Below are 12,938 nucleotides of genomic sequence, written 5' to 3'. Positions count from 1 at the left end.
TAGCCTCATTCTATGAAGAGACTTTAACGAATGAATCAAAAGATTTAATAAACATGAACAGGAGTTTATGAACACTCAGGATTTAGGTTGATCTATAAATGATCATCAGTTATGATGTGAATTACAAGTCTTTATTATTAAATGGTTTTTGGATAAATACTTTTATTTATATCGGTCCATGTCATATATAATCATATTATGTAAAGCACATTTACCAAGATGTCTTACCACATCAATAATCCGAATCTAGATTATTTGTATCAACATGATACTCAGCAAACCATACGTACAACCCCAATTAAAGAATTCCATAACTTCAATTTGTTGTTGTTGACTATTTTTATTCATTCATGTGATCTTAATTCTCTCGTACTAATACAAGATCACATATTCAATAATGAATATGGAATTTTTCTGATATTTACAAAATTATTCAAGCAATAATTTAATAATCTAAATATAACAATAATTGACCATTGTATTTATTTATTCATCGAAATAATAAATGTCTTTTACATGCTTTTAGGACATACTCCTAACAATCTCCCACTTGTACTTAAAGCAAGTAGGGCATTTCTCTCAATCCCATATTACGTACATGACTCTCGAATTTCTTTGCAGGAAGCATCTTTGTAAACGGGTCTATCGGGTTGTGTTCTGATGCGATTTTCAGAATGGACATATCTCCTCTATGTACGATTTCTCTGACTAAGTGGTATTTGCGCTCTATATGCTTTCCCCTCTTGTGGCTTCTTGGTTCTTTAGAATTAGCCACTACTCCACTGTTGTCACAGTAAAGAACAAGTGGTTTCTCCACTTCTGGAACCACTTCCAGATCCATGTAGAACTTTTTCAGCGAAACTGCTTCTTTAGCTGCTTCACAAGCTGCTATGTATTCAGCTTCCATGGATGAATCAGCTATACTGGATTGCTTAATGCTTCTTCAAACAACTGCTCCACCACCAAGAGTGAATACTGACCCAGAAGTAGATTTTCGACTATCTGTGTCTGATTAAAAATAAGAATCAGTGTAACCAGTGGGATTCAGGTCTCCACCTGAATATACAAGCATATAATCTCTAGTATTTCTAAGATACTTGAGAATATTCTTCACTGCAATCCAATGACTCAATCTAGGATTGGATTGATAACGGCTGACTATCCCTACTGCATAACAAATGCCAGGTCTCACAACATGGCGTGCATCAGACTACCTACTGCTGAGGCATAGGGATACTGTCTCATGTCTTCCTTTTCCAGAGGTGTTTTGGGACACTGCTCCTTGGAAAGGAATACTCCAGAACGAGTTGGCATATCACCCTTTTTGAAGTTTTGCTTATTAAAGCGTTCTAACACCTTATCAATATAAGTTGCTTGAGACAATGCCTAAGTTTTGTTTTGTCTATTTCTAAGAATCTTAATGCCCAGAACATACTTGGCTTCTCCCAAATCTTTCATTTGGAATTGTTCAGCTAACTAGTTCTTTACCCTTGATAATGATGTCACGTCTTATCCAACAGTAATATATCATTTACGTAAAGAACGAGGAATACTACTATATTATCTTTGATTTGTTTATAGACACAAGGTTCGTCAACATTTTTTCAAAAACCAAATGTTTTACTTGTGTCATCAAATCTAAGATTCCAAGATCTAGAAGCTTTTTTGAGTCCATGAATGGACCTAAGAAGCTCGCAAACCTTTTGCTCTTGACATTTTTAATTTGAACCCTTCTGTTTGAGACATGTAAATGGTTTTGTCAAGGTAGCCATTCAGAAAATTTGTTTTGACATCCATTTTCCAAATCTCGTAATCCATGCACGCAGCTATGGACAAGAGTATACGAATGGATTTTAGCATGGCTACAGGAGAAAATGTTTCTTCATAGTCAACCCCTTCTTTCTGTGTGTAACATTTGGCTATAGGCCTTGCTTTGAAAGTCTCTACTTTCCCATCCGCTCCTCTTTTCTTCTTGAATATCCACTTGCAACCAATGGCACTACACCAAATAATACTTTCTACAACACATTAATATAAGCTTATTTAAAAAGTATTATAATTGATAATATAAAAAAGTGGTAAAGTGAAAATTGGAAAAACAAATGGCGGGCCTTAAAAAATTATAAGCACCAAATAATACTTTTTTTTTAATTCAGATCTCTCTTTCTCTTTCTTTTCTTCTCCTTTTTCCTCATCATTCTCTCTCCTCTCTCTCGGATCTCTTTCTCCCACCAGACCTCTCTCCTTCACTCTTTCTCTCTCGCCTGTGTCTTTGTGGAGCTCGACCGCTACCTTCCCCTACACGCGCCGGCTAGAGATCTTCAGAGGCCGTCGAAGCTTCGACCAACGCGGGCCCAAGCCTTCACACGACACCAGAGGCGAACGACGACACCGGAGGCCAGCTCTTCTTCTCCTCTTCCCTGTGTGCGGCCAAGCCTTCTTCTTCCCTGCGTGAGACTAGCTAGCTCCATCTAGCCTTCTTCTTCCCTGTGTGAAGGTGAAGAAAGATTCAACCTTTTTCATTTTTTTTGTTTAATAATAATACTGTGACAACTTTGGTTTGACCCACTTTCTCTATTTTTGTTTTTTTTTTAATTAATTAAATTCAAATAATAAAAAATTAGGTTCGAGATTGGTACATGGATTCGTTCCGTGATCTGAGATCGTTTCCGGAGATAAAAGATGCAAATGACGAAAAAGATTTTACCCAAATGATAAAAGCAATTAAAGTGAGACACAACAATGTGGTTCCTATGATGGCTTCGGGTGTTCAACAGTTGAAGAAACAACTCTCTCCCACTCGCACTCCCAGCCAAAATCTTCATGAGATTCATCAATTCCTAGATCGTTTTTACATGTCAAGAATTGGGATTCGAATGCTCATTGGTATCTTCCTCTTCTTATTCTAAACATTTTGGCTCTAGAGGGTGCGTGTTTAATAGCTGCACTTGTCCAAACTATGGGAATTAGAGTTTCTATTCTCAACTTTCTCATTGGCAATTTACTAGATGATAAAGTTGTGATATATCCTATTTCATTATGTTTATACTCCCATTTTTAGGTAGATTTTTATAGCTGGATAGCTTAGTTAAGTATTAGAGGATGTTATTGGATATTAGGCGTCTCTCGTGGGTGTTAAATAAATATATTTTTCCGTACCTTAAGTTTGGAATGAGTTGATGGAAAATGGTCCAGAACTCAACTTTGATCTGCTTGGGTGAATTTGTTAATGTTGTAGTTTTAGTGCCAACCACAGAGTGTGCGATGATTTGTGCTGGTAATTGAAAACGTGGTTGTGATAGGCGTAGGAATTGATTACTATGATGCGATTATTTCTTTACAGTAATTCAAGTTTTTTGGTGAGTATGTCACTGGACGAGTCCCCATTTATTTAGGAATTAGTATCACCTGTTTGATCTACAATAATTTAGGTTTTATTGTGGAATATGTTCAGACAAGTTTGTCTAATGTGATTGATATAAATTTGAACGTTTAGGATTCCTTAGTGTATTATTGCAACACAGCCTTGGCATTTAATGATTAGTTTAGTTGTCCATTGCTTACATTGATACCATTTTGGTAATTACATTGATACCATTTTGGTAAATATGCAGGAAGGATGCTTTCGGTTCAATCTTGTGATATTTGTGATTGTAGAGTTATTTTGACTGGATTTGGGTAGTATTCTGTGCTTTGCTTCTGTTGTGTTATTAGTGTGATTGTTTCTTTTTTAAAGATCACAGGAATGTTTTTGTTCCTCCTGGTTTTTTCTTCACCCTGTTGAGGACATTTGTTTGTTTCCTTTTTTATTGCAGTTCCCATAGTATCTTTTATTTGATAATTTCTCTAGTCCAATAACCAATTTCATGAACCTTAATATTGTTGTCTTATTGGGTGTCCAGTGTATTATTATGCAGGATTCAATATTAATTTGTTACTGGATGTTCCTTGCCAATTTTATTTTCATGTTATCTTATCCTGTCTTCATTTGCAACTGAAAAGCTAGTTCGAAGATCTATATGATCAATTCTGAATTGAATTCTTTCAGTTTTGGTAAGAGCTGACTGGGTTTTTGTAGTTGATTATTATAATTCAAAATTATTTTTCATCAGCTATTGTTTTGGACTAGTCCAGGTTCTTGAATTGCTTTTTTCTCTATAAAATGGTAGCATAAATTCCTCTTTAACCCAAATCAATATCATTAATGCTCAATGCCTTAGGTATACAAATGTGTGTATATACATATATATATAAGAGAAATTTTAATTGAATTAAAATATATCAATAAGAATTTTTTTGCTGTAGATGAGAATGCTTGATTTTTTTTTACTTTTGGTAATTGGAATGATGTGGTACATTTTAAGATAATATATCAATCATAATTTTGTTGTTGTAGATGAGAATGCTTGATTTTTTTTTTTACTTTTGGTAATTGGAATGATGTGGTACATTTTAAGATGTGGCTTGCAAATGATGGAAATTATATAGAGCTTAGATGGCTTACAACGTGGAAACAAAGACAACAAATTGTTGACTTTCAATTACCATTTGAGATTTTCGGGGTTGTGCAACAAAAGTGAGCACCATTTTGTTATGACTTCATTCAATTTCTTGATGCATATGTCCAAACTTAATCTAATATGTTGAAAAAAATAATTTCTTTAAGTTCTTACTTGAAAACTTGATTATGAGATTGGATTCATAGTTGAGTTGCTCATTTTAGTTTGAAACTTTATGAAGCTAAGAATAAGTTTTATACAACAATGCTTATGGTTTAAGACAATTAAAAAAAAACTGCACTCTATATGTTTTGTGAAATGCCTTAGAGACATAACACTTGGATGAAATAATCTTTATGCATAGGAGTTTGAAAGTTAGTTGCCTAATTGTATATCTTTGCAGAAAGCTCCAATTGATCCTTTCACTCGTGAAAGTTGCAAGCCATCTGCATCTCAAGGTGTTCCACTTGGAGGCATGGGGTCTGTGGTGTACAAGCTTGTTGCTACAAATTTTTCAACTTTATTCTTTTTATTTGATCAAATTGATATGCTTGTTTGTTTATGTCTCATACAAAAGTGGCAGCATATCTAGAGGTTTTAGAGGTGAATTCAGGAAATTTCAAATTGTTCCTGGTTTACAATTTTCTGTAAAAATCTTCTCTTCATCTATACTCGGTTTTCTTTATATTTTATTTTTTAAGAAATAAAAATTTCAGTAATATCCAGTACGATATTATTGTGAGGTAGTGGGTGAATGCTGCTTTTTATGTAAAAGTAACGTGAGCATTGTGGAGTTGATGGGATTCCACTTGATTTAATTATTTTAAGTGTAAATTTTATATCAGACCAAATATTGTTGCTGAAGTTGAACGTAGATGTATTTGTTACTAACAATACTACTTTTCTTTAGAAATAACTTAAATATTTACTACTAGTGTTCTAAATGGAAGTTGTAATATGTAGCTGAGATAGGTTCACAGATTAATGGGTGCAACAATGGCGCCTGAAATGATGATCTTATAAGTCTTTCTTTATTAAAGAATATCTTAATTCTATGCTTATACTTAAATGCTTTGAACAATTGCATTTGTTATCTTTTCATAAGTAGCACATAATTGTTGGCCTATCAAATTTAATCTTTATTCTGTTTTCACGATTTACTTTATTTATGCTGTGCTACAGATTTTCATATCAAGAGATGGAGGACATAAAAATTACTCATCCGTTTTGGCTCCAGGTCAACATGAAGGAATAGGGTAGAATTCTTCATCTGTCATCTCCAGTAAAAGAAGATTGAAGGATATACATTCTTATTCTAACTGATAAAATGGCTCTTGCGTGCTTTTGCTGTTTTTACAGGAAAGTGGGTGATCAGGGTATATCTTCGTGGGACTGGAATCTTAATGGCTAGCATTCCACATATCATGCTCTATTCCCAATGGCATGGACGATATATGATGGTATTAACATACTTTTTTTTTCTTATTTTCACAGAAGTTATTTTCCCTCAAATCCTTTTTGTAAATTATGTTAGCTTGTGTTTTAGGTGAACCGGATCCAGAACTGTAAATTTCTTGTTGGCAAATATCGCCATTCATACCACATAATTATAAAGATAACAGTCTTCCTACTTCTGTTTTTGTTTATACGGTATGTTCAATCAACATATTCTTAAAGACAATTAAATGACATAAACGCTTTCAGAAAATTGTTTTGCCATGTTGAACAATTTGTAAATCGCTTAAAATTTCTGCTGAGTTGTTTATGTCAAGCATAAGTAGAGAAATGAGTATCAGGTTACTACTTGGGTATATTGTTAAATGAGTCCTTTGATTACAGTTTTTAAAAAGACGATGCTTCTTCCAGCCCTTCTTTATTATTGAAATTAATTCCCCTGCTCATGTATGTTGTTCGGTGTGATTATATGTTGAATATCATTCCTTGTATTTTCTCCGGTGTGAATTGATTTTGTTATTAATTTTTAAATTCTGTATAAGTGTAACTTAAATAAGTATATGAATATTTCAGCAAGATCTAGAATATGACATTGTAGTCATAAATTTATGAATTTGATATTGTTGTTATAAAGTTACTTAGTAGACTTTGTCTTTTTTCAGTTGGTGAAACACAGGAAAGGAAAGGGCAAAAGTCAGCCTTCTTTTTACATGGGCGGTAAGCATCTCTTTTCCTAACATAATTGTGTATAATTTCAGGTATTGGCTTGCATGAAACTTATATAAATTTTTCTTCATTTTGTTTGAGACAACTGTGACAAAGTTCAGAGTGGGGTTTTCCTGATTATCACATATATGTCTGTCATGAAACATTTAATATCTAACAATATTTGAACTAAATGTATGCTCTGAGAGCAAAACTCATATTGCAGTTCTGAGAGCAATAATTTCTAATTTGTCATCTAATCAACGTTTATTGAATGTAACTCTACCTAGTTCGATTTTCATTATTTTGCATTTCTTCCATTTTAAAGTTCTTGATCTCCAATTATGCTGGGTTAAGTTTAACTACGAGCTTAAGTTTCCTTAAACTAAATTCTAAGCTGGCTTTATCTTAAAATTTGAACAGATTATAAGCGGTGGGAAGAAGATATTGAGAAATGGCGAAGTCCCATTCTTAATGATGGCAGGCTTCCAGAATAGTAAATAGTGATTTATGATTATCCTATTATAACTTTCTTAAAAACAATTAGCTAGCTTGTTAGCGTAGAGCAACATTACTAAAGAAACCTTAAAAGTGTAATGTTGCTCTTTTACATTTGTACGTGTTTCACAATTCCAAGTGCACTGAGACATTTATGTGGTAATGGAAACTGGAAAATCTTGCTTGACGAGGCTGATCCTTGTATTCTTACCAATATATAAAAATCTGTAGGCCCCTGATATTTTCTACTGCATTTTATTAAATTAGTTTGAAGGGCCCATCGATTTTAGCATTAAGTTGCCATTTTCATATCGTGTTTGATGGGAGCACTTTTATAAGGCATCTGCTTACTACTTTGTTGTTTATTTGCATGTAGAACTAATCAACACATATATCAGCGTCCTTCCAGGATTTACAATTTCAGAAGTCCTCTGCTTATACACTAGAGCAAGTTATTTCACTGATCTAGTGATCCCGGGCTTGTACTAGAGTTTTGGGTCTCTGCTCTCATCTTTCCTCCAATGATGTTTTTGTTCTAAATTGTAACGCCCCAACTCCAGGGACCGCTACAGTGCACATTGTAAACAGTGCTAAACTCGCTAATCGAGTCGTTTGGCCATAACGCGTATCTAAGTGTGATTAGCGGTTTAGGGATTAAAAACTTTGGTTAAGATATAACGTTTCACTAAAACGTTTACCGTATACATTGGGATCCCAAAAATATAATTTCAGAGTTTATTACAAGAAAGTGTTTACAACAGGCCGTTCTAAGCGGCAAAACAGGGTTCAACCCTAGTTCCACTTTCAAACCTCGCCCAAGTATTGGTCGAGCAGCTGCATATGTACACGTCATCACCTAAGCTCTCCAACTCAAGGATGGTCCAGCTTCCTCTTTCCTTTACTTGCACCACAAAGCACCCGTGAGCCGAAGCCCAGCAAGAAAACTCATATGCTCATAAACAGTCATATCATGATACCAAATCATATCTGGCATGCCTAGCATTCATAGCTCTGTTCAGCATGCAAATGAATTCAAACAGATGCTGGAGTATCCAAGACAAGAAGTCCTGGCCTTCTGATTGGAGGACTATCAAGTCAATCCTAATCAGATGAGTAACATAACACTAGAGGTTCCGATAAACCATGCTGAGTGACCAACAAGCAAGTCACTAGGGGCCTCAGTGCCCAAGCCATGCATATGATGATCAAAATGATCATACAGAGCTCATAGCCCTGATCAGACGAGTGAATATCACTTGAGGTTCTAGTAAACCATATTGAGTGACTGACAACCAAGTCACTCGGGGCCCAGTGCCCATTTCCTGGAATGGCTCTACATGACTAGCCATTGGCTAGATAAATGCTTGTTTATATTCATCGAACTTGAGGTCGGTCCTGCATTAATGCTCTTTGAGTCATTCAATGCAGAGGGTCGATTAGATCCAATCGACAAAGCTTGCGCTACACACTAGGGTTGTCATGACTAGTGAGTTAGCACAGTGTGACCAGTGCCCAGTACCTCTGCCGAACCTGACTAATGAGTCACGGCTTCACAGCTGATACTAACACCTTTGCCAATTCTGACTAGTGAGTCAGCCCTGTGTGACCAGTGCCCAGTACCACTGCCGAACCTGACTAATGAGTCACGGCTTCACAGTTGATACTAGCACCTTTGCCAAATCTGACTAATTAGTCAGTACCATGCACAGGTAAGCAATACTATCAATGTGTATCATATGCCAATCATCCAAGAGTAGGGCATTCAGCATGCTTACTAAACAGTTGCTAGCATAATTATGATCATGCACAAACACAGAGACTCAAGCTCTGACCAATCTCATATTCATCATTCATGGCATGCCCTAATCACATGTTTCTCGTGCATCACATGCATCGCACTTAATCATCCAGCATGCCTCAACAATAATCATATGCAGATGGGCAAGACTGCCAAGCATTCATTATGCTATCCATGTTTACATTTAAACATCCAACATGCATCAATCATAGCCGTGCATGTCACATATGGGGTGCAGTCTTCTTACCTTGGGTTCGAGCGAGAATTAATAAAAGAAACGACTTTTGAGAACGATCAGCTTTTAGTCCTTTAGCGGTCACCTAGTCATAACCAAACATATAGGATACCATTAATAAAAATGACCAACATAGGTTCTCAAACCAATATCTAGCCTCTGGGACATCAATCCCCACTTAACCGGGTACTAGGATCAACCCCGAGGCCTATGGCAAGCATCCCTAAGTCAAAAACCCTATTCTGGCCAAATTTGCCTTGATGGGCCGCGGCTCACCATAGCCATGCCGCGGCTCATCCCCCTGACAGAGGCATAATTGCCTCAGAAACACACTTAGGCCGCGGCACGCCAAAGCCAGGCCGCGGCACATTACCCTGATCAGCCCAAAAACCAGCAACGCACCAGCAAACTCCCCTACATTTTTCCCTTGGAACCAGCCCTTCAAACCAACCCAAAACACCAACCTAACACCCAATTCAACCCCTAAACATCATCAACATCTCACCCTCATCAAAACCCAAGTTTCCAAACTCAAGAACTCCCATTAATTCACAACTAACACATCAAAATCCTCAATTGAAAACTTAATAGAAAAACAGGGTATACCATGAAACTCATGGCTGGAACTTACCTCAAACTTGATTTTGAATCCCCTTCCATGGCTGAATCAAGTTCCTAAGCTCCCACCTTTAATCTCCTAGCTTAACTCCTCAATTTGGCCTCTCAAAATTCAAAGGGAAATGAAGGGAGAGAAGAAAAAAGGGATGAGGATGGCTCTGTTTCTGTTATGTTTCCACATCTTTCTAAACCCCAAAGCTGATATAAATCCTTAAGGTCAAAAGACCATAATGCCCCTAGGCCAATTTAAAGCTTCTAAACACTCCCAAGGGTAAATTCGTCATTTCCAACCTATACCGTTAATTATAATTAACGCTCTCCAATTCCCGCTATTCTCAACATTCTCAAATGCCAATAAATCACATCCCATTACCCTTTAATTCCCGGTAATGCTTTAATCATCAAAATGACCCCGAGACTCACCCCGAGCCCCGAACCAAATCTCGTTATGACTAGACCGAAAACTTGCATTCCCATGATCATCTCATGTCGAATGGCTCGAACCAATCCACATATAATGTGGTAAAATTATAATTCACCCATATGCATAAAATTACACAATCACGCCCCCAACGGCCAAATTACCAAAATGCCCTTGCAATTAAAATATGAGTCCATATGCATGCATTCACCATCATATTATAATATAATTCACATAAACATGCATATAATCATTAAATACCATAATAAATCAATTATGGCCCTCCCGGCCTCCTAATCAAGGTCCTAAACCTTATTAGGAAATTTGGGGCATTACATAAATTGTTTTCTATCAAAATCAATGTGTAAGCTTCCATTGATGGCTGTAGGTTCAAGTTTACATTATTTAATGAGCTTTACTTCTTGGTTGCCAGTGGAACAATTTGGATTGGTATTCTCTTGCAATCCCGACTTCGTACTTTTAGTATTCTGATTTCTTATTTGTTTTAGTGCTATATTATCATATGTTTTTATTATTCTGTTAACAAGTAGCATTAACTATTACTTTCTGATCTTGTACAGATTCTTCCTTGTCAGCTAACGTAAGAAACAATCAGCAATAGTTAACAAACGTTGAAGCAGCAGACTGCAGAGCAGTTAATAAGCATGCATCAACTACTAGTTGTTATAGTACTGCTGCTAATTTTGGTTTGGAAAGCGATAGTAAAGAATATTCATGCAACGGTTATGACGAAGATGTTGGTAAGTTTTTGTATTTGGAAGGTGTGGAATATATTAACCGATATGCAATCCAAGATTATGATAGCATTATTGACTATTTTAGATTAATGATATGATATTTCATGACCTCATTAGTTTTTCTTGTATGTTTTATTTACCAGATTCAACAAGTCAAGTGCAAAAGAAAATCTGATTTGGAAGGCTTTGGTGTGCTGACATTTGGAAGATCATGAATTCCTACCTTTACTTTTGAATATGCAACTGTTTAAGACTATTTTGTTGACTATTGTGAGAATGTTTTGTGTATGTTAATTAGGCAGTGTTGAATATCTTATGACTTCTGTATTATTTTTTATATAATCTTGAATGTATTTTGACACAATTATTTGGTTATATGTGTTATGAACCATATAATTAGTACTCAAAAATATATTTGTACAATGTTAAGGGTGTCTTAAGTATATTAAATGAAGCGGGTTTGAATTAAAGAAATAAAAAATAATTATAATGTACATGTTTATATAATAATAATTCAAGCTTATCCAAATATTAGAATAATACAATAAATGTGTTATTGTATCTTTTACAATAACACTGGTTTATAAACATAAACTTTTGTTATGCAAACTATTTTCTATAATGCAGAAAGTGTGTTATTATAAAGTGTATCATAACACTACTTTATAAGTACAAAAAAATGTTTTATAATCTACTTATAAATAGCATAATGAAATACTTATCTAACTATTAAAATAACACAACAAAAGTGTTATCGTAGGCTATACCATAACACATGTCTGTAACTATAGAAAAATGTTATGCAAAGTGCTCCGACCTACTATAACACCGCTTTCCTTAACACATCAACAAGTGTTATTGTATATATTTGATAATACTTTTTCAGTCTTATTGAAAGTATTTTTTCTTGTAGTGTGTGTTTGATATTCTCAGGTGGATCTTCAAGAACCCAAACAGAATTGGAATACATCGATTCCATTTCTTGGTTCATGGCTTCTTGCCATTTTTCCTTGTCAGAATCATTCATTGCATCTTTAAATGTCAATGGATCATTTTTGTTTGTGTCAGACACAAGCATTTGAACTTCGTGTTCATAGCGTGTGGGTTGCTTACTAACCCTCCCACTACGACGAGGTTCTCTACTATTCTGACTAGAACTAGAAGTTTCCTCTTGCCGTTTCTCATTGGTTGTTGCTGGTGACTTTGCAACTTCATTCGAGATCATCTCTTCCAGAACAGCCTTTCTGCGAGGTTTATGGTTATTAACATAGTCATATTCAAGAAAAGTTGCATTTGTCAATACAAATGTTTTATCTTCTTTTGGACTATAGAAAAATCTACCTCTAGTCTCTTTGGAATATCCCACAAACATGCACACTTCATAGCATGATTACAACTTCTCGGTCTTTCCTTTAAGCACACGTGCAGGACACTCCTAAATTTGAAAATGGTGTAAATTATTTTTACAAACATTCCATAATTCTATGGGTGTCTTTTGGATAGACTTAGATGAAACAACATTCAATATGTATAGAGCACATTGAATCGTATAGCCCTAGAATGACAATGGTAATGATGAGAAACTCATCATTGATCTAACCATATCTAATAATGTTCTATTCCAACTTTCTGAAACACCATTTTGCTGTGGCGCTCCAGGTGCAGTGAGTTGGGATTGAATGCCATGCTCACGCATATGGTCCTCAAATTCAAAATCCAAGTACTCCCATCCTCGACCAGATCGAAGTGCTTTTAGTGATTTACCTAATTGCTTTTCTGTCTCTGCTTGAAATTCTTTGAACTTTCCAAAAGTTTCAGATTTTCTTTACATCAAGTATAGGTAACCATATCTTGAATAATCGTCAATGAGAGTGACAAAATATTCATAACCTCCTCTTGCTTGTACATTAAGTGGACCGCAAACATCTGTATGTACTAGCTGAAGTGGTTC

The 12,938-nt window shown here is 35.5% G+C and overlaps 1 long non-coding RNA gene across 7 annotated transcripts; it reads left to right on the top strand.

The window, feature by feature from the left end:
* The first annotated feature begins 2,115 nt into the window (after positions 1-2,115).
* Positions 2,116-11,416, top strand: LOC133807356 (uncharacterized). Of its 7 annotated transcripts, XR_009879282.1 has the most exons (10): positions 2,116-2,497; positions 2,625-4,576; positions 4,903-4,979; positions 5,682-5,755; positions 5,859-5,959; positions 6,046-6,149; positions 6,617-6,671; positions 7,083-10,679; positions 10,811-10,990; positions 11,131-11,416. It is a non-coding gene; the product is annotated as an uncharacterized LOC133807356 (long non-coding RNA). The 7 variants fall into 7 exon arrangements; XR_009879279.1 differs by having other exon boundaries at positions 2,625-2,886; positions 3,615-5,755; XR_009879281.1 differs by having other exon boundaries at positions 2,625-3,678; positions 4,903-5,755.
* The last annotated feature ends 1,522 nt before the right edge of the window (positions 11,417-12,938 follow it).

This window comes from Humulus lupulus, chromosome X (assembly GCF_963169125.1).
Source record: "Humulus lupulus chromosome X, drHumLupu1.1, whole genome shotgun sequence".
NCBI classification, from domain to species: Eukaryota; Viridiplantae; Streptophyta; class Magnoliopsida; order Rosales; family Cannabaceae; genus Humulus; species Humulus lupulus.
This window is presented reverse-complemented; position numbering and strand designations above follow the sequence as displayed.